The sequence below is a fragment of the Podarcis vaucheri genome, assembly GCF_965113315.1.
Source record: "Podarcis vaucheri genome assembly, chromosome: 7".
NCBI lineage: Eukaryota > Metazoa > Chordata > Lepidosauria > Squamata > Lacertidae > Podarcis > Podarcis vaucheri.
Window position 1 is genome coordinate 35,026,320 of NC_138765.1, and position 21,907 is coordinate 35,048,226.

Here is a 21,907-nt window from a genome sequence, read left to right on the forward strand (position 1 = left end):
TTATGCACTCCCTGAAAAGAAAGCACTGCATGTGACTCTGATCACATGTTCCTGAGCTTGAAGTGTTCATGGAATGAATGCTAGGCAGCCCGTGGACATCTGCAAGATGGATGAGTCCTCCCGAAATATTATTAGTAACAAAACATTTGTGGAAGTATAAACATGTTGGATTAATTGGGCTTGTTTGCTTATTTCTTCCTGGGACTAAGAGGGCTGATTCATGCATCGTGTTCCTTCCAGCTCCTGACAGTGAAACCATTTCAGCTCTTAATACATCGCCTCCTCTCCCCCACTACCCCCACCATGCTTTGCTGGAACAGGCGAGTGCTTTGCCAAGTGAACAAGATGAATGGCCGAGAGTGATCAAGCCTGATTGGGTCAACAGCTTCACATTCAAAAACATCGGTCACATTACTGAAATGCTGGAGCCCTGGAGCAAATCTTGCTCTCGCCAATGCTCTTTCCCCTTTGCAAAATTCTCACCTTGGCTTGGCTGTTCCGTTGCTATGCTCATGGCTCCCCTGCTTCTTCTTCCAGATTTCTCTAGACAGAAATGTCACAGCTACAACCAAGGTTGTGCCATATAAAGTTTGCTTGGAATGACTCAATATATGAGGTTTGAGGAGGTCTAATATCTATTATGTGTTTACATGGCATGTTTATTCCCTCACCTACTGATTAAGTTCTTGAGGAGGCTTATTACAATGCATTTGGAAATACAATAATTAGACAAGAGTTACAAGGGCATGTTAAACCACTCTGGAGGGACTCCTTCGCCTGCAAATTTTATCCACTTATGCGAAATGGGGGAAAGGATATAGACATTTTTACATTCCCAATTAGAATCAGTGGGGATGAGAAAGGGCTTCAGATTTAGCAGATCAAATTTAGAGCACAATAATGAATCAGAACAACACAGAGCAGATCCAAAGCAGATCAGGCTACTTCAAGACACAAAATATATATGAACACAGCACATATAGTTTGCAAACCCCTAAGATATAGCCATAATGATGAACAGCCATTGATATCTTTATCTTCCTAGAATTTGTCTAACCCTCTTTTAAAGCCAGGAAGGGACGCGGGTGGCGCTGTGGGTTAAACCACAGAGCCTAGGAGTTGCCGATCAGAGGGTCAGCGGTTCGAATCCCCACGACGGGGTGAGCTCCCGTTGCTCGGTCTCAGCTCCTGCCAACCTAGGAGTTCGAAAGCACATCGAAGTGCAAGTAGATAAATAGGTACCACTCCAGCAGGAAGGTAAACGGCGTGCACTGCTCTGGTTCGCCAGAAGCAGCTTAGTCATGCTGGCCACATGACCCGGAAGCTGTACGCCGGTTCCCTTGGCCAATAAAGTGAGCTGAGCGCCGCAACCCCAGAGTCGGCCACGACTGGACCCAACGGTCAGGGGTCCCTTTACCTTTAAGCTGCTGACCACCATCACATCTTGTGACAGTGAATACCATAGGTTAACTATGCACTGTGTAAAGAATTCCTTCCTCTTGTCTGCCCTTTATCTTCAGGCTTTTGAATGAGCCCACTGAGTTCCAGCAGTATAAGAGAAGGAGAAAATCCATTTCCCACACATCCTGAATAATGTTATAAAACTCTAAATTATACCCCTCTGTCAAGTGTACCACAGGTCTTGCGGGTAACAGCATTGGGTGTTTTCTTAGCTATTCTGGCTGTGAAAAGCCCTCCCTTCCATGAGCTTTCCCTAATCCACTTTTGAAGCCCTCAGAGTACGTGCCTTCATGCCATCCTGTGGCAGTGAATTCCATATGCTGATTATGGAGTTATCTGCTGGTGAACATTACATATGGGTCATTTCCCTTTATGTGTAACAACAATGAAGTTCAGATGGGTTATCAACTACAGACTTGTTTAAAATCAGCAGGAGCTCTTGATTTCTGACCACTTTTCAGCAAAATGTTAGAGTCTGACCCCTTCCCCAGGCATAAAGAGGGTTCTTGGGAAAGGGCTTACGTCAATACTCTGAAAATTACACGTTCCACCACATTGCCCAGTAATTGCATCTCCAAAAAAAAAGTAATTATGGCTACCGTGTAACTTGCACACAGTGGGCTTTGGAAGACAATGCATTATTTATTTATTTATCCCTCTTCTAACGATGTAACTGGCCTGGAAGCTTCTCCCCCTGATGCCCGCTTCATGGCAATTAACCTGTGATTAAATGGGCAGACATGACCATGGAGGGAAATCTTTCTAGTGCGTGCCATTTCTCCCCATCCCTCCCTCCCTCCCATGAGCACTGTGCCTGCCCCTCATCTTTTTCCTCTTGAGATACAGTTTGGGATCCACTGATGCATGAATGAGGAGAAGAAGCAGAGTTACAATTACACAAATGCTTTTTTAAAAGGAAAAGGAGGGGGAAAACCTTAGCAATGTATAGGAACATAGGAATCTGTCTTATACTAGCTGAGACCATTGCTCCATCTAGATGAGTTCCCTTTATGCAAAATAATTTCTTTTATGCAAAATAAGTGACCATTTAGCAAATGTATGTGATTTATACATGGAACGGAACTCACAGCCACAAGCAATCAAAAAGTACAAACTGACCAGGGAAGGAGGGTAGCAAGGACTGCCCCATCTCTCTCTCTCTCTCTCTCTCTCTCTCTCTGTGTGTGTGTGCGCGCGCGCGCGTGTGTGTGTGTGTTGCTGTGGCATCAGTTTCAGAAGAGTGGGGAGGGGATAAGCCTTTCACACACACATTACAGAGAGAGAGAGAGAGAGACCTTCAAGCAGTTTTTAAAAAGCTGAACAGCAGTAGCTGTACTGTACTTCAGTGAATATGTGGGGTATTCAAAAAACATGCATGAACATAAATGTGCACATGGGGAGTGGGATGAATGCCATCCCAGCTCCATATCCCTCCAAGTTGATCAAAGATCTGGAAGCCAAGCCTTATGAGAAATAGTTGAGAGAGTTGAGTATGTTTAGCCTGGAGAAGAGGAGACTGCGGGGTGATATGAGAACCATAGAATCATAGAATCATAGAGTTGGAAGAGACCACAAGGGCCATCGAGTCCAACCCCCTGCCAAGCAGGAAACCATATTCAAATCTCTGAAGGGCTGTTTTCAGAACCCCCTGCTTCACCAGAAGAATGCTATTATAATCCCCCTTCTAACCTTCCTGTTCAATTCAGGAAGTCCAGGCATAGAGGGGATGTTAGGGCTGAGGTGGTGCTCTGGATGCCCACACATATTGTCTGAACATACACAGAGGGTTATAAGTGATGGAATCTCCTTGATGGTCAGCTTCCCCTCCCCAAACCCACCAATAACCACCAGGCTCCGAGGTCAGACCTGCTCTCCACTCTGCTCCTGAACAAGAAAGCTCTTCCATCATGACCCAACAAGGTTCCAGAGTTTTTGATTTCAAGAGCTGGCAACCATCCCTGAGAGCTTTGCCACATACCTCTGCCTGTACCATGCCAAGTAGGGAGTGGGGGGCAGTAGCTCAGTGCTAGAGCATTTGTTTTGCATGCAGATGATCCCAGGTTCAATCCCTGGAATCTACAAGTAGGACAGGAATAGACCCCTACGTAAAATCATGGGGAGCTGCTGCCAGTCAGTCAGACAATATTGAGCTAGAAAGACCAATGCTATGGCTCAGCATAAGGAAGCTTCCCCTGTTTCAACCTTAGATTGCCTACTGCCACACTGGTGCTACGTACGGCTTCTAGCGAGCTCTACAGTTGCCTCTATGGCCCTGTCTCGATGTTTCTGAAGCCAGAGCAGATACAATCCTGATCTCTCACTTGCATAGCCTGATGCTGACCTAATCAGCCCCAAAGCCCCTCTGAGATGCTCCTCACTTCAAATATCTAAAGGGCTGTCACATGGAAGATGGAGCAAGCTTGTTTTGTCCTTCTCCAAATGATAGTACCCAAACCAAAGAATTCAAACAACAAGAAACAAGATTCTGACTTTCTGGTGGCAATAGATGCTCAACAATGCAATGGACTCTTTCAGAAGGTGGTGGACTCTTTCAGAAGGTGGTGGACTCATAGGAGGTTTTTAGGCAGAGGAGGGATGGTCACCAGTCAGGGATTCTTAGCTGCAATTCCTGCATGGCAGAAGATTAGACCAGAGAACCCTTGGGGTCTCTTCCAACTCTACAGTTCTACCATAGGTCATGTCTGGCCACCTCTCTCTCTACCTGCCTCCACAACCACTTGCTAGTGTCAAAAACGCAACCTGTTTAGGCTGCTTACTGGAGCTGGCAAAACTTTGCTTCAGAGCACCAGGGGCACCGAAATAAGACTGGATGGCCACTCTCTGCTGCGCCGAGAAAAGGGAGACGCTTTCTGCAAGGAAAGGGTAATCCAGAATGCCACGTCACACTTGCTTAGTGTCAATAAAGACCTCTTTAGCAGGGATAGTATAGATCGGCAGTGGGGATTTTGCTTGTTGCAGCAGAAAATGCCAGACAGATGTGTACATTTCACACATTAATGCATCAGACAAAATCAACCATTTAATTTTTCCCCCTATCAACTCCCCCACCTCCATCCAAACCAACATCACATCGACCTGGAATGCATGTAAGAACATATGAAGAGCCAGCGAAATGGCATATACAGTACGTCAAGTCCAAAGTTCAGCAGTCAGGAAACACGGTCTGGGGTCAATCCCATATAAGCAAAGTCCAAAGCCCAGTGGTCAGGAAACCTCTTGGCAAACTGGGAATATCCCCTCACTCCCGCAGTTTAGGACACTCCATACCTTTCCTCTGCAGAGTTTCCTTTTCTTTGAGAAAAATAAGTGGCTCACGTAAGTGTAAGCAAAGCTTCAATGATAAAGAAATCTAACAACATGATGAGAGAAACTAGATACTGTATTGGCCTGAATATAAGCCTCACTTTTCCCCAATTTCCGACCATGAGAAGTTAAAGTGCAGGCTCTAGCAAAAATGTTTAAAGAATTAGGTAAGAATATTATGGTTGTGAGAAGTCGGTAAAAATAAGATTTAAGTTTTAAGTTTTTAAGGTTTTCTATAAGATAAGATGAAAATAGATTAAGGTAATGTAATGACAGAATACTATGAAATATGGAAAGGATTTGCTGCATAATTATTAACCAGGATACAAAAAAAGGGAGGAGGAGGAGGAAGTCAAAGAAAGAAGGTAATGAGAGTTGAGGATTTGAGAATGATGGATTTATTTTTGTCTGTTTGTGGTGTATTTTTGTTTTTTGAATTTGTATTGTTTGATGTGGTTTGTTTTTTCTTTGCTTTTTCTTTTTTCTTTTTCTGCTTTGTTTTTTCTTTGTAATTTCAAAAATTTTCAATAAATATCATTTTTTAAAAAAAGAGAGAGAAGTTAAAGTGCAGCTTATATCCGCAACCTTACACTATGCAGCCAGGAGTGTGGAGCAAACAGTGCCAGGAGCACATAGTCCCCCATCCTCTCCCCCAAGGCCAGGAAGGGAGAGAGAGCAAGAAAGGGCAAAGGCTGCCAGCAACGCAACGCAGCACGGCTCCCCCCCCCCCCAATATGCAGCCAGGAGCAGCAAGGAATGGAGCGGCTTATATCCGGGTATTTTTTATTTTCCCCCCACCTCCAATTTTAAAAGTGTGGCTTATATTCAGGTGCAGCTTATATTTGGGCCAATACGGTACAACAGCACGAGGCAAATCTGAGGCAAAAAACAAGATGAGACAGTTGGTCCCTCTTAACTGAAACTTAACGGAACACCCTGAGGGGAGGGGCTGATTCCGTAGCAGAACACACAAGCCCCGCCCACCAGATACCAGACATTCTACTGATCAAACGAGGCCCCAATGTTTTTCTTACACTGTACCCCCAGCCTACCTGACAGCAAGTCCCGCTGGCGAAAACAGTATGTCAAGTCCAAAGTTCAATGGTCAGGAAACATGGTCCGGGTGTCAATCCATATAAGCAAAGTCCAAAGCCCAATGGTCAGGAAACACAGTCCAGGGATAATCCAAGTAAGCAAAGTCTGAAGTACAGCAGTAAGGAAGCACAACCCCATACTGGACCTGGGGCAAGCCAGTGTGGTGTAGTGGTTAAGAGCGGTAGTCTCGTAATCTGGGGAACTGGGTTCACATCCCCGCTCCTCCACATGCAGCTGCTGGGTGACCTTGGGCTAGTCACACTTCTCTGAAGTCTCTCAGCCCCACTCACCTCACAGAGTGTTTGTTGTGGGGGAGGAAGGGAAAGGAGAATGTTAGCCGCTTTGAGACGCCTTAGGGTAGTGATAAAGTGGGATATCAAATCCAAACTACTACTCTTCTTCCAAGCTGAGGTCCAGCAACATGGGCAGTTGAGCAGACACAGCACCTTTATTCAGCTTCTTTTTTTATACCAGTAATAATAATAACAACAACAATAAACCTCAGCCATTCTGGGTGACTTCCAACAAATTAAAAAACAATATGGCATCGAACATTAAAAACTTCCCTGAACAGGGTTGCCTTCAGATGAATGTTGATTGCAGCATCCAGGTTTGATGAGTCATGTGACCCTCACCTGTTCTGAGCCTACTCCAGCTGAAAAATCTCACACCTCCTCCCCAAGCTAACAAGCCTCACCTGGGCTGTGGGCCCTTCCTGCCTCAGCCTACCAGACTGCACCTCCCCCTGCTCCCTATCCTTGTTTGTGGAGACAGGGGCCTCTCTGGCTCTGAGGAGGGGTCCTGCTCTTCTGGCCCCCATCCCCTCACCATCCTCTACCATCCCATGTGTACTTTTCGCAACCCCAACCTCTCCTTTCCCATCCCCGTCTTCCCCTGGTGGGTCCCAGTTGTGACTGCACCATTCGCTAGGATCCTCTTCCTCCTTTCCGTTGTCCTTCCAGTTCATGATAGTAGATAAGGCCAATGGCCCCTCTAGTCCAGCTTCCTGTTCTCACAGTGGCCAATCAGATGCCCCAATGGGAAGCCTGTAAGCAGGACCTGAGCACAACAGCCACTGTCCCCGCTTGTGATTATCAGCAGCTGGTATTCAGAAGCATTACTGCCTCCAACTGTGGAAGCCAGTGTTTCCCAGACTTGGGTCTCCAGCTGTTTTGGGACTACAGTTCCCATCATCCCTGACCACTGGTCCTGTTAGCTAGGGATCATGGGAGTTGTAGTCCAAAAAAGGCTGGAGACCCAAGTTTGGCCAACACTGGTGGAAGCAGAGCAGAGCCATCATGGTTAGTAGCTGCTGATACTGTAGATTTCTCCTCTATGAACTTGTCCAATCTTCTTTCAAAGCCATGCAAGTTGGTGGCCATCACTCTCTCCTGTGGGAATGAGTCCCATAGTTTAACTATGTGCTGCATGAAGAAGTCCTTTCTTCTACCTAACCCAGGGGTCTGCAACCTTTAAGACAAAAGGAGCCACTTGGACCCGTTTCCGAAGAAAAAACAACAACTGGGAGCCGCAAAACCATTGCGACATTTAAAGCATGCGCGCCACTGCCCTCCGATCTGACAGCGGCCGGGAAGGTGATGTTGGGACGGTGCGTGACTAACGCACGCACCGCCCCCATGCGACGTCACAGCCAGTACAGCGCCTGCCACAGTGGGGAGTGTCGGGGCGCACAATGCGCCTCCTCCCCTCGCTAGTATCCGCCCCAGAGCCGCGGCAAAGGTGTAAAAGAGCCACATGCGGCTCCGGAGCCGCGGGTTGCAGACCCCTGACCTAACCTGAATCTTCCAACATTCAGCTTCATTGGAGTTCTAGTGTTATGAGAGAGGGAGAAGAACTTTTCTCTATTCACTTTCTCCAGTTACTTGTACGCTCCCCCACCCATATTCCCACCAAACTTCAACATTTAATCAGTTAATCAGTAAGATAATTTCATTAAAACAATTTTAACCAACTAACCCACACCCTCAATTAATCAGGCAGCAGATTCTTTTTTAAATGGTTTTAAGTAAGACTGCAGGTGACACGCCTTGTCATAAAAGACTGTCCTTTTCTCTCTTATGAAAAGTTGTGACACAGACATGCATCATCTGAAAGCACAAAAGGGGACGCCTCTTGCTTCAGTACTACTGTTTTGCCCATATGCAAATTTATGCAAATTTAAATGGTTGATTAATTGGCAAGTCAGATCTCTTTTAATTAGGTGGCAGAACTGCAAAAAAGAGGATTACTGGGTGGGGTGGGGTGGGGTGGTGAGTAACAAGCAGTGGGAAATTCACAAGGTAAGCCTTTTATAGATTGTGGAAGAAGTACAGGAGAGGGGGAGCATGAGAAGTGAGCCAAGTCCTACTCCATGTCAAAATGGAACCAGACACTTTGAGTAGGAGGGCATTGCATTATGATTTCTCCCCATTGCCCAATTAAAGTCCCTAAACGGCAAATGGAGAGAGGCCTTTACGGAGCCAGGTCCTTCTGAGATGAGTCCACACCCTCCAACACTTCAGAGACAGAATCAAATAGGAGTGATTTTGTGTGTGTGCACTTTGAAGATCACAGGAAGCACCACTGTCCTCCTGAGCACAAGGACACACCACCCTCCATTATTGTGCTTCGTCAGATATGGAAGGGGGAGAATTTTGATTCATTTTGCAGCTCCATGTGAGCCTCCCTACTCTGTACTCCCCAAAATAAACAGAAAGTGACATGCAGGTAATCACTGAAAATATTTGCACATCTCCCAGTTTTGAGATGCAGGTGCCCAACTCAAAAAATGTGCCTATCCCTAGGAACACCTCAAGCTGCAATTCTGACCATGCCTACTCAGAAATAAGTCCCACTGAATTCATGAAAGTGGGATTAGAATTGCAGCCCTTCCTGAAGAAATACTTGCATTTTCTCCTCTTCCTCATTACCTCCTAATGCTACGCTTCACCTTCAAAGCAGAAGTCCAGAGGAAATGAAATCAATAAAAAAGATTTAGCCAGAGCACAGAGAACATTTCTGAAAAATAGTCAAGAGGACGCAGTACTGGCAGGAAAACAGGAATGAGATTGCAATGAAGGGAGGGGGGGTTCTTTTTTCACACTCAAACGTTACTGCTTGGGACACAGAATCCATAAATTGAGCCAATCTAAACAGGCACATGGGACGTGGGTGGCGCTGTGGGTAAAACCGCAGTGCCTAGGACTTGCCAATCATATGGTCGGTGGTTCGAATCCCCGTAGCGGGGTGAGCTCCCGTCGTTCGGTCCCAGCTCCTGCCCACCTAGCAGTTCGAAAGCACCCCTAAGTGCAAGTAGATAAATAGGTACCGCTTTATAGCAGGAAGGTAAACAGCGTTTCCGTGTGCTGTGCTGGTGCAGGCTCGCCAGATCAACGTCGTCACACTGGCCACGTGACCCGGAAGTGTCCTCGGACGGCGCTGGCTCCCGGCCTCTAGAGTGAGATGAGCGCACAACCCTAGAGTCGGACACGACTGGCCTTCTGGCAGGGGTACCTTTACCTTTACTAAACAGGCACATCACTGTGCACCTAAGATCATGGGAAGAGCTCATCAGAATCAGGCCCAAAGCTAGCCCACTCAAGCATCTAGATTTCAAGTGCAACCAGCCAGAGGCTTCAAGGAAACCCAAAAAGAAGGTTACTGAGACAACCCACTCCCTTGTTGTGTGACCTTCAGCATATATCCTTCCTTTTAGGAGACAAATCCTCCTTCTGACCCATTTTAAGTCCCCCCCCCCCAAATCAATATGGTGGAATAGTACAATTGGGAGGATGAAGAATAGCATAATAATTACATAAGGAAAATAGTATAATAAGTGCATCAAATTGCATAAATAGTTTACAAGTTACTTTGAGAATAAATCCAGAGAGGGAGGGAGTGGTTTGACTTTAACGTGAACAAATCCTTGGAAGGCAGCTTACAAGTCACGTAGAGACACATGAATATAAGAGACATAAGTAAAATCACAATAATGATATTCAGCTTCAACAAATCACAGGGCAGTTAATGTTGTGTGTCTGGAGCCAGCTCTGAACACAAGCTTTGCAACTGGAGGTCATCCTACACACAGTTCATGCTCTGGGCTCTTTGGGCTACAAATGCAAATATTTGATTTCCACTAGCATGATGTTTTAACCAAAGAAGCCTAAAAGCCATCCTTGCCCCCCTCTCCTTCCCCCATATACTAAGCAAACTTTTTCACTTAGTAAATGCTTCTGTTTTTCTGGGGGAAGTTTAGAGTGAAAGACAGGAGTCTGTTGCTAAGGATTCTGGGTCCAGAACATCTACACGGCTCTATTAATGTTGTCTAACCAAGTACGTTACACCTGAGTAGCCCTGTCATTTTCCAATAATACAGACAGAGACAAGCCAATAAATCATCCAGATCCTCCAATCAGGAGCCGCCCCGTTCCAACAAAAGATAAGGACTAAACAACAGCTGACATTTTAAAAGGTTGATATATTAATGCGGAATTGCAAGAGCTCATCTTTCAGAAGAGGACACTGAGGTCCTGCTGGTGGCTGGGGCACCAACTCCCCGCGTGACCTTCCTTAGTCTTTTTTCATTCCACCAAAGCTTGCCTGGGCTCCCATCTGCATTACACATTTAAAGCAGTAACTTAGAATCACAGAGTTGGAAGGGACGCTGAGGAATATGCAGCTGTCCCATATGCAGATTGAACCTGCAACGCTGGTGTTTTCAACACCATGCTCTAACCAACTGAGCTATCCAGGCTGCCTGTCACTTCCAACCAGCCTGGTTCCACCCCACCACCACCCAAATTCTAAGAACTGTAGCATGTTACGGGTTCTAACAGCTGTTAGCCTACTCTCCTTCCAGACCTAAAATGATCATTAAACCACTCTGAGAACTCTGGGAAGGGGATAGAGGTGTCCTAACAATACAGGGTGCCACTGAAATTTGAGAGCCCAACGTCTGCCACTGTTCCTGGGATTCTTCAGGGGCAGCCATGCCTGCTTAAAATGGTATGATGCTGCTTTAAATGTGTAGTGCAGATGAGGCCTTAGTTGCTGACTGGTTTACCAACTGGAGTTGTGCTGAATGGTCTCCAGTTTGACTTCAGGCTGAAACTAATGATATTGAATGGGATGGAAGTTTCTACTCTCCAAAAATGCCAACATTCCCCCCGATTCTCTTTTCTACCACCTGGCTAACCCAATGTGCTTATCTTTGCCCCTTTTGTGGCTTGTTCACATGAGAGATTTCTCCATGGTATGGAATTTACTACCACTTCATGCACTTGGGAAGGGCTCTTACATTTTTAAACACTGCCTGCCCTCCCCCCGCCCCTGATAAAACTCTATGTATTAGAAAACTGGCGCCCCAGACTTATCACCTTCTCTCTGACATACTAGGTTTCTGTGTGCAGGAGTGCTGTTTGTCCATAGAAAGGGGGCAAATGTGCAGAACACCAACTGCTAGTTGAGTTTAAGGTGGGGGAAAACTTCACTGTTTGATTCTGTTGGTTGCATAAAGTGGATGGATGGATAGATCCTTGGGAACTGAGACAGAATGCTACCCATCCATATGTGCTGTATACCAAAATATGAGTACCAGTTGGCCTTCTGAATTTGGACCAATGACCTTCTGGATACAGACACAACATAGCTTTGCAATGAAAGCCACACTTCCCTGTTGTAGATTTATCCCAGGGAGAGTCCAGATGGGTGGCCAATACGAGATGGGTCTCAGGAGTTGGTTTTTTCATGTCCGGTCTCCTGGAAACCCAGGATCCCATACAGAGGATTTTTTTAAAAAAAAAGGCCTTGCAGTTTTAAAATCAAGATTTCAAATAAGGAGCAAAGCAAACCCACTGAGCCAGGGCAGAGAAGCTCTCACTGTAGCTGCATTGGGATGGAGGAGGCTTGTGTCTCCTTATCAATCAAGCAGGAGAGTCAAAAGACATGTTTGCACATCACCAGCAGAGTCATTATCATTGTTAGAGGTCATAGGAAGGGGAGGTGCAGCGGTGAGTGGCTGAGAGCTTAATAAACTTGGGGAACAAGGAGAGAAGAAGCCCTTGTTTATCAGGATGCAAGAGGGAAGGATGTTTCTGGAGAGGAAGGGAGGGCAGCCGTCAATTGTCTTGAGCAGAACATCTCTCTCTCTCTCTCTCTCTCTCTCTCTCTCTCTCTGTGTGTGTGTGTGTGTGTGTGTGTGGATTCTGCACGTCTGGTTTCTGTTGATTAATCTGACTGGCTCTTTGCTCAGGGAGCCTCGGCCCTACATAAGATTCCCTTCAATTTTGAGAAAGTGGAAAATTTCCACTTAGCTCTAATGAAGAAGGGGCTGAGTACTGCTTTAGAGGGAACTTAAACTTTTATTTATTTATTTTTAAAACTCTTTGCTGATGTGCCATGTCATATGTGCTGCTCATGTGTAGGTGTGCGGTGGACAGAATTCAGCCATATCTGTCAAGTATTTAATCTGACCCCAAGTGGGAGCAGGTTCACATGGTGAAGTAAACTGCCATGGCATTCACACATGTGTGTGTCTACTCTGAGAAGGGCTAGCACTGGATCCAACCCATTGTCTGTAGTTTGGGGGTCCTCCTGGATCCACCCAGCTGCATCTTTACCTGCCCCATCCCTAAAATCATGTATTATAATAGGTGTAGGTAGGGATGGGGGATTTGGTTCAGTTCTCATTTATTGGCAAACTTATCTAAGTCACACTTCCTGAAACAACACGTGACCCGAAATGCAGCCATCCTTTGAAATTCACACTTATAAGAATTTTGCTAGGGAGTTCCCCAACTAACTAATGCGTATGAAAACACACATATATGGGGAAAGTGCGCATAAAAATGCATATTTTAGTGAAAATAAGATACAGAATCGTATTATAATAGGGGGAATTGATTTCTCTAAATGTGTAAGCAAAACTGAATACAAAAATAAGTGCTGGGGAGAAATTCACACTATAATATTGATGAATTTTCATGAGGACTTTAACAAATTATATTGCAGACTGATGTGGAAATGTAGAGATTGGGAAAAGGAGAAAGAGAGAGAGCATTTGAGCCCTTCTCTTCATTTAAAAAGGCTTCTAGAGCAGTTTGCATATGATCAAAAACAAGACATTTCCTATCCACATGCTTGCAATCTAAAAAACGCAACACACAAGGGGAAAGGGACCAGGAGGGAAGAGGAAAACCAAAACCAAAACTCAGGCACCAATTTCTACACAGTTGTTCTAATTACCATCTGGCACAGTTCAGGGGCATGAGGTGCCTTTCCCCCATTGCTGGAATGGCTGTTCCAGATGACAGTGGAGGAATCTGGCCTGCTGGATTCTCCAGTCCTTGGTTATAGGGTGGGTTGGCACAGTGGAGGCGGCTTGGCCAAAGCATGTGAGGAGGCCTGCCTGATCCCTCCCCCCACCCCCACTTACCCCATTCTAAGGTCTACTGCAACCAGTGCCAGATTTACGTATAAGCTAAACAAGCTATAGCTTAGGGCCCCACTCTGTTGGGGGTCCCAAAAAAATTTAAAGGGGGGGACTGGATGTACATTTCCAAAATATAAGAGAAAAAACAAATAAAACCTACATACAGCAACAGTGTTTTGAGTTGTGTAGGTCCACAAATTACCATATAGCATATATTCAACACAAAAAACCAGCGACAATTTGTTGTTGACAAAGGACAGCTGGACATATAAAGGGCCCCATTACCTTCAGTAGCTTAGGGCCTCCTCAAACCTAAATCCAGCCCTGACTGCAATGCAGGCACATGCAGCAAAGGACATGTACTTCTTAGGTCATAACACTTTTTATTTTACTCCTCTGCAAATTTATGCAAATTTAATCACTTATGTAAGGACTCAAACTCTTCTGATTAATCAGGTAAGGTTCCTTTGACTGAGTGATCTCTCTAGTTGAGAAGCATCTGACAAATGACAAAGGGAGCAGGTGGGTGGGAAGAGACTTGATGCAACCAGGACTTGATGCTCCCCAGGACCCCCCAGGCATTCCTAGTCCTAGACCTTTCTCCTCCTAGAAATCCAGCTCTTGGCATGAGCTCCTGGTCTCTCTCCCCTCCCTTCTCCCCCCCCCCTTTCTTGGAGCTCTTTGATCTGCTTTTAGTTGCTGCCGATTCTGCTGCCACATTTGCTTTAGCCTTCAGAATAAATGTCCAATTTGGGGCTTCCGCAGGGCTCATAAATCTCTGGGCTCTCGTTAATTTCAGCCGACGTCTCAGCCATCCGGGTACTTTGGCGACAGGCCTGCCAGAGCTCTCCACTCCCACAGTGACTTCCTCCCCAATTCCCAGCTCATTTTAAGGCCATTTTTAAAAGCTGTACTTTCCTCTCTCTATAGCCATGACAGATGTGGGCATGTCTCTTTTGACAACCCTGAAAAGCCCCAACTCATAATTTCTCACTCTCTCAATCGGTTTGAGGTCATTTGTCAGATCTGGGATGAAAGCAAAAAATAACAAGAAAAAAGAGTTGAGATGTTGAGAAACTGGAAACTGGAAATCTTTGGGAGCCATTGTCGGCCAATTAGGCAAGGGATCCCGGCCCTCAGGTGTGGCAAAGCAGGGGTTGGGAGCCCAGGAATTGTTGGACTCCAACTCCCATCAGCCTCAACCTGCTTGGGCAGTGGTCAGGGATGATGGGAGCTGAAGCCATTACCTTGCTAAAGCAAAGCAGGACTCAATCTAATGAGTTCCTGGATGGGTGTCAGCCTGGGTACCACACTTAAGTCACCTTAAGTTCCATGATGGAAGAGAGGCAGAATATATGTTGTTGTTGTTGTTGTTTAGTCGTTTAGTCATGTCCGACTCTTCGTGACCCCATAGACCAGAGCACGCCAGGCACTTCTGTCTTCCACTGCCTCCCGGAGTTTGGTCAAACTCATGCTGGTAGCTTCGAGAACACTATCCAACCATCTCGTCCTCTGTCGTCCCCTTCTCCTTGTGCCCTCCATCTTTCCCAACATCAGGGTCTTTTCCAGGGAGTCTTCTCTTCTCATGAGGTGGACAAATTATTGGAGTCTCAGCTTCAGGATCTGTCCTTCCAGTGAGCACTCAGGGCTGATTTCCTTCAGAATGGATAGGTTTGATCTTCTTGCAGTCCATGGGTCTCTCAAGAGTCTCCTCCAGCACCATAATTCAAAAGCATCAATTCTTCGGCGATCAGCCTTCTTTATGGTCCAGCTTTTACTTCCATACATCATTACTGGGAAAACCATATGTTTGAGGAAATAAACATGGGCATGCACCCCTTCTTTGTTGGCTTTTATTGAGCACTCTTGCTGATACATTTGCACAAAACTTGCACAGAGCTTCTCTGGCATCAGCTGTTTATTGAGCAGTCATCCTGAAATGCTTGCACAGAGATTATAGGACATTGCCAGGTAGTGGTCATTTATCCCCTTCTTTCAGCGCAATTTTCCATCACTTTTTCTTATCAGACTTTCTGCAGCCAGAAAAGGGACAGAATAATTGCACTAGAAAGGGCAACCAAATTTTGTGCAAACAAACAGGCCACCAAGAAGCTTCCTTGGCAGATCCCTGAAAGCCCTTTTTTGTTGTTGTTGCTCCAGTATGTTTTGGGGTGATCTTATGGTGGGGTATTTTAATCATCGTTTTATTTCTTTCTATTGTTTTAGCTTTACTAAACATTTGCTGTTTTATTGTTTTTGTTAGCTCATAAGTTTATTCTTTTATTTTGTTTTTCCTGACTGCTTTGTAAGCCACCTTAGGAGGGTTAGACAACTTTGTGGAGGAGAGGTCTATCAGTGGCTACTATCTAAAGTGGCTGTGCTCTGTTCTCCCTACTTTCTCTTATCTAGCAACAACTGCCCCATCAGACTTTAATAGAGGAAGAGACAGGACTACAGCATTCTAGGGTTGCCACATGTCCTCTTTTTCCATCCTCTTTTTCATGGGTATGTAAAATGAGAGTTGTCATAGCGATCCATAGTTAAAAGTAGAAGTTGGCAATTGTGTCCTCTTTTCTTTTGTTCTTCAAAATATGGCAACCCTAGCATTGGCTAAGCTGTGAGAGACCAGCCACTTTGGTCTCCCCCCTGCCCAAAACTATTTCCATCCAAGTGGCTTATTCCAATAACTCTGCAACTATGATCTGGTGCCTGAGTTTGCCTTTTCCCTCCTCCCTCCTGATCCCTTTTCCTTTGGTGTTGTATCATTTAGCCTGCAGACAGGCAGTCTTCTGCAGTGGAAAAGCAGAGTAAAAAGAAAGGAACAAGCAAAACAGTACCAAGAGGTGCTTCACAGCAGTGAATGCCCTTTTGTTCTAAGAAATAATTTTTGGTGGCAGTGGGGAAGGTGATGCCAGCCCCGAGGAACAGCACCACGGTTTTCAGGAAGGTCTCCTTTCTTCTCCTCCTACTCCCTCACTGCAAAATGACCGAAATCTCCCCCCTCTGTCAGCTTTACTACCTGTAAAGAAGGCAGTGAAAGGTGGGCATTTTGGCACAACCTTACAAAAAACACACACACACAATAATAATGTATTTTCAAAGGAGACTCTGCCTTCCCAGAGAAATTGAAAAGAAATGTCTATATTTCACTTGAGCTGAAGCACCCTTCTTTCTTGCAACTTGAAAGGAATGTGCTCTACTTCCCCATCAGGCAGGAACTGGTGTCTGAAAAAGGAGGGGAACATCTTTTCCTTTGGGGTGACTATTGGGGGAAAGGTTACAGAACAGGAAGGAAAGCCAAGCGGGGGGAGTTCAGGATCTTTCCTGCTTTTCAGCATCTGTCTGGAAATAATAATCATGTATAATTCTTGCTGTTTAAAATGAGAGGTGCAGCCAGTCCAGAGCAGGGATGGGAGAGCCATTTGATGCAGTTCCCATTTAAAAACAAATCTATCCAATACACATTTTCCAAAGCAATATGTGAACCAAAATATATCCATCCATTGAAATTTACACATCTCTGAAGTTTGCAAGGTAATGTGCACAAAAATGCATATACAGTACGAAGGTAAACTGCACAATAACACCTATACTAGAGAAATAAATAAATAAATAAAGGGACGCAGGTGGCATTGTGGTCTAAACCACTGAGCCTAGGGCTTGCTGATCAGAAGGTTAGCGGTTCGAATCCCCGTGACAGGGTGAGCTCCTGTTGCTCGGTCCCAGCTCCTGCCAACCTAGCAGTTTGAAAGCATGTCAAAGTACAAGTAGATAAATAGGTACCGCTCCAGCGGGAAAGTAAACAGCATTTCCGTGCACTGCTCTGATTTCACCAGAAGCGGCTTAGTCACGCTGGAAAAACTGTCTGCAGACAAATGTTGGCTCCCTCGGACAGTAAAGCGAGATGAGCGCCACAACCCCAGAGTCATTCGTGACTGGACTTAACGGTCAGGGGTCCTTTACCTTTACCTTTAGTGAAAATAACATACAAAAATGCATTACAGTGGTACCTCGGGTTACATATACTTCAGGTTACATATGCTTCAGGTTACAGACTCCGCTAACCCAGAAATAGTGCTTCAGGTTAAGAACTTTGCTTCAGGATGAGAACAGAACTCGTGCTTCAGCGGCGCGGCGGCAGCGGGAGGCCCCATTAGCTAAAGTGGTGCTTCAGGTTAAGAACAGTTTCAGGTTAAGAACGGACCTCCGGAACGAATTAAGTACGTACTGTTACGGCTAAAATCTGGGTGCGGGGTTACTCTGCCACCCAGCTCATCGGACTAAGTCCGTGGGTTCCTGTGGAAGAAAATGAGCTCAGCCGGACACAGGAGCAAACTGCAGAAGGTCCAAGTTTATTGCGCAACAGGTTCAAGGCGAGGTTGAACAGCAAGAAAGGGGGTGACATGAACTTTTGAAATTTCCCTCCATGTCCCAGAATACAGTGCAAAATACCTCCCAGTTACATCACGAATACATTAAGGAGAGGTTGGGTTACACTGGATTAACATATGGAGGAGGGAGGGGGAATATGCAGAGCTGGAGATATGCGCAGATAAGCACATCCTGAGAAGACAATGGTCCATGTACGCATAGTCTGTCACCTGGCATTGCCCGAGGAAAGGTTTGGCAGAGTGATTTTGACAGGATTACTTGAGAGATTATGGAGGACAGGGGAGGGGTGATGGAGTCCTAGAGAAATTGAGCAAATATATTGTAGTGAAGAAGACATGCCCCCCCTTCCGTAACAGTCCCCCATTCGGAGATAGATTTGCATTAAAGTTCTGTAAGAACTTGCAAATCTTTTCTCCGCACCCTAAATCTCGGTGAATGTAGGTTTTCCCTGTGAGTGGGAATACGCTCTAATGGAAAGGAGGTGGGTTGAGCAGGGCAGCAAAAGAGGGAGCAACACGGACGAATACAATGTACACGCGTGTTATATATATGCGCTAAATAATAACTTGGTATCTACCGTACCAGATGTGTGGGTTTATGCAAACCTGAAAGGGACTTGCATATCATGCTGCTTTAAGGATATTTGCACAGAAATATAATGGTGTAACAGTACACATAGCTAGACATAGGATATCACGTAAATTAATATTTTGTTGCTCAGTTACTTGTGGTATTCTAGCACCTTGGAAGAAATATTTTCTCAATAGTGATCTATGCTTTACATTTAGGCAGGAAGGTCCACTAATGACTGCAAAGTGCAGTTTGCTTTCCCCCCGCCATTTTGTGTTCTCAGGTGTCAAGGTAGCTCTTCTGTGGTCTCACACTGACATAGTGCTACAGCAACACATCCTGTCTGTTGAATCCCCTCAGGGCTTTCATTTAACCATGTCGCCTGGCATTCACCATAGCTGGCACAGGTTTGGGCATCTCTGAGGGAGATGTCTTCGCCTTGGCCTTTAGCTATGGGATTTTATTATAGGCTGTGGTTTTGCACGCATGGGGGTTGCTCACTTGCACTTAAAGGACCAAAAGGCTAATTGCAGCCTGGATACACGTGCCCAATTCAAACTGAGTCCAATTTGAATTTATCTTGCCCCATGGTTCTCAACTCTTCAAACCAATCTGTTAAAAGAAAACCATTCTTAACAAGGGCAGTTGTCCAAATAAGTCAATTTAACTCTATAAGGGATCATTCCTGCTAAACCAAAGCATATCCACCTTCATGTTTCTTAGAAGCTTCTCCTTGGTAAAGCAAGTTTTAGCACATTTTTAAAATGGGTAGGGAAGGTTGGCATAGTGCCAGGTGGGACAACGAATTGTGGTTATCTAAACATTGGACTACACAATAGTGTGAGCTATTAGAAAGTATAAAATGCATGAGAATTCTCCACTGGTGTGTAAGCAATAAGACATTAAACATGAAAACAATTACACACAAAAATTGCCCCCCTTTGTGGAAATCACACTGTCAGACACATTTCAACATTCTTACATAATAACACATAATACAAAACAAACTAATTAAATATCAGTTACATATCTTGACACAATTGTGATCTTTTATGCATGTATCTTTTGAATCCTGGAGCACAGTCTTAAGGTTCAAAAGTGAGAAAATGTCCTTGCAATTCAACTCCTCCCCTTAGCCATGAGGGGTTGTTGCTGCTTTTCATCGTTGCACATCTGTAGAAGTGATATCCTGTAAGGGGCAGGGTTTTGGGGCTTAAAGACAGTTAGAAAAGGGAGGGGGCAAAAGGCGAAAAGGATGTCCTTCGGTTTCTGTTGGAAGTTGCAAATAATAAAATCTTAGTGGATTAAACATTTTATTCATTATCACATTTCCATATAATTACTGTTATTATCTGCTAAGTTTGTTTGCTTTCCTTCACTTAATTTTTGTTGTTGTTGTTCTTTTCATATTATAAAATAAAAAATTACTCCACATGTATAGAAAGAGAACTGTAAAAAATACAAAGGTTAAAAAATAAAAAGAAAGCAAAAAATTAGATTACCAGTTAGATGAAAATGGACTTGACACAAAGACATCAGATTCAGAAAATAACTATTATTAAATAGTACAAAGATATTATCAAAACCACACATATTACTACTGGACTGAAAAAAAAATGGAAAAACAATGAGGAAAACTTAAAATTCACCATGTGCTATTCAATAAAAGAACTTCATGAGACTGACTTTCAACATGTGATGAACATGTCCCCCAAAGTAAAACACAAACACACAAAAATGAGCTATGAGGAACCAAAAATAAATGAATGCTAAGACACACAATTAATAAGTAACCTGAAGTAATCTGTTTTGGCATTCTAACATCCCAAATGAAAATAAAAGTGTTTCTTGATGTGACATCAGCTGTAATGTTAATAGCGGAATACTGGGAAATGAGTTAATACCAATAAAATGAATGGCAATTTAAAGTTGTGCAGGTACCTTGCACTAGCCAAAATGACAGAATTAGTAAGAAATGCTCAGGCCAAAGGTAAACAAGTACCATTCCACAAACAATGTTTGGTTGTGCTTCGATTAACTTCATAGACATCATGGAGAAACTGATTAAATAAATGAAAACAGATTATTTGTAACTTAAAAAAATGTCAAAGGCACAAAGAGATAGAGGTCACTAATACAGCAGGGATTCAGACTTGTTTCACAGAACAGAAAGAAAGTTGCTGTGGGAGGAAAAAGGGACAAACACTTTGTTATCGGGGTTCACATATCCTGTTAAAAGGGAAAATTATTTCATGTGAGAAGCCTGTCAGGAAATGCTGTTCCTAAAATTCCCATTGAGGGGGAGAATGCTTTGATATTTACCTGTGAAAAGAATTTGGCATGTTAAGATTTGGAACCTGGAAAGCTCTTGACTTTTGATGGGCTAGTTTTTTTTTGTTTTTGTTTTTTTTGTAGCCTTTTGTCTTAAGTAGCCCCTGGAGCAAAAACAGATTAAGGGTGATTTCCCTCAATGGTTCCGACTTTTCTTTTACATTTGGAAGAAACCTCCTCTCCCTCCTTACAGTTCCCCCCTTCCTCTCTCTCTCTTCTTTAGCTGATCTAGCCTCTGTGCATGTGCAGAGTTCATGTCTCAGCAAACCTTTTATACTATTGAAAATGTTGCATCCTTTGGCTAAATTACCATTTGAATAAGGGAAAGGAAGGGTAAGGAGTAGATTTTGAAAACAGGGTTTGATTTTAAACAAAAAAGAGAAACTCAGCAATTTAAGTATTCACCAAAGCTAGCAATTTCAGCCCAAGCAAACTGAGACTGCTTCCTTTATGTACAGGAAAGGGCTAATATCCCTCTGGCTATTCGCGGAACAATCAACCGCTCTCTTATTTATGAGTAAAAATGGCCAGAGAGTTAGAATTCATAGGATTTTTTTTTTTTTAACATTCTCAGCATTTACAGGAATGGTCAAGGCTAATTCTACTTGATTATTCATTTGTATGTGCTTAAACTTTGAGTAGACTTTTAAGTCTGATTTTTAAATAGTAGACAAAATGATAAACACTGTAATCACTCAAATGCTTGATATTACCAGTTGGGCTTCACCTCTCACCTTTTAAAACTAAAGAGCAAAGCTAGGCTGAATTTCAACTCCATTACCACACCAGAATTTAAGAATTACCCTCCAATGCTTGCAGACACATGGTCTTCCACACAGCCACAAATTGGGAGAGTTGAAAGGGACCCTGGGGTCATCTAGTCCAACCCTCCAAAATATAGGGTTCACAGCAAGATTTCGCAGCAAGATTTGTACTACCAAAGAGGCATACACATTTAAGTACAGATTTACAGCTGGGAAAGGAAACATCTATACTCCTGAGAGGATCTCTTATAAAGCACAGTTAAAGCAGCCCTAGATTTGATTTTTAAAGGGAATACACAAGTGTTGCCCCCTCCCCTCTTTGCAGTTTCCTTTAAAGGAAGCTTACTCGGGAGTAAATTTACCTGGCACAGAAGTAAGAAGGGAGAAAACAACTGAAAGAGGCAGAGTGAAACAAGGGGGAGGGGGGCATTTTCTAACAAAAGAGGCCATGAAGTCTTATAGAGACGGATATCAGGAGCCTTACAATAACTCTTCTGTCCAACCAAATCAAAGTTAAAACTGGACTCAAATATTTTTC

The 21,907-nt window shown here is 44.2% G+C and overlaps 1 long non-coding RNA gene across 1 annotated transcript in view; it reads left to right on the forward strand.

Annotated features, from left to right (window-relative positions):
• Nucleotides 1-5,658: 5,658 nt before the first annotated feature.
• Nucleotides 5,659-21,907, forward strand: part of LOC309537772 — a 30,593-nt gene continuing 14,344 nt past the window's right edge. The window contains exons 1-2 of the long non-coding RNA XR_014222007.1: nt 5,659-5,908; nt 5,964-5,974. This is a non-coding gene — a long non-coding RNA (uncharacterized lncRNA). The remainder of the gene's footprint in view (nt 5,909-5,963; nt 5,975-21,907) is intronic.